Here is a 917-nt window from a genome sequence, read left to right as displayed (position 1 = left end):
CAACCCCCCCCCCCCCCCCCCAACAAAACAACCCTTGTAGCCCCAGGAATTTAAGGCCACTAGTTCTTCATTTGTACTTGTGTTTTCTTGAATGTTATAAATATAAATGGATATCCTCTAGCCCAAATTAGCAAGATTTTTCTTTGCAGAAGAATAGTGAGGGGGTTGATCTCTTATGGGCCATAAGGTCTTACTGTTGGTCCAGTGCAATAAGATAAGCTATTTATAAAATACTAAGTACAAGGTTATCAGTGAATCCTTTCTTGTAATGTTTCCATGCACAACTGAAAATATCTGCTTTTAAATATACAGTAATTTTATCTGTATCATGTGCTATCATCAAAAGATTTTGGAAATGTAACAGTCATTCCTGGAGTTTTGTTAAAAGAAAGAATGATGTCTTACAGCCATCAGAGTTAATGTTACAGAGGATTTTTTGGCAAGTAAGCCAGCATTTACAGACACAAATTAATTCATCCATTTAAGATTGCAGATGCATTGATGGCATGCTACAGGAGGAAATTTTGTTTTAGCAGTTGATGTTATCTGTGGCTCATGAATATTGAATTTACTAAATAACTTTCGCAGTTACATGAATAGTAACTGAATTCATTTTTCAGGAAGTGTTTTCAAGTTCTGTTTTAAATGCACCACATTTAATAAGGAGGCTTGACTCAACAGCTGACATCCCACAGTGTCCTCATGCTGGCTACACAGCAAGTCAAGGTATCACAAGGTTAGGTCTGTCTTCAAGAAATGTGAATCCTTACTTTTTCCATCCCTGCTTCCTCAGCTACCTTTTTAAGTAAGTTTCTGGCTGGCATAGGAAGCTGTGGAACTCTGTCCATGTTGTGTCAGGGTTGCCAACTATCCATAAATTTACAGACCATCTGTTTAAAAAAAACAAACAAAAAACC

Source organism: Gavialis gangeticus, unplaced genomic scaffold, assembly GCF_001723915.1.
Source record: "Gavialis gangeticus isolate Ggan-Ray unplaced genomic scaffold, GavGan_comp1, whole genome shotgun sequence".
NCBI classification, from domain to species: domain Eukaryota; kingdom Metazoa; phylum Chordata; order Crocodylia; family Gavialidae; genus Gavialis; species Gavialis gangeticus.
This window is presented reverse-complemented; position numbering follows the sequence as displayed.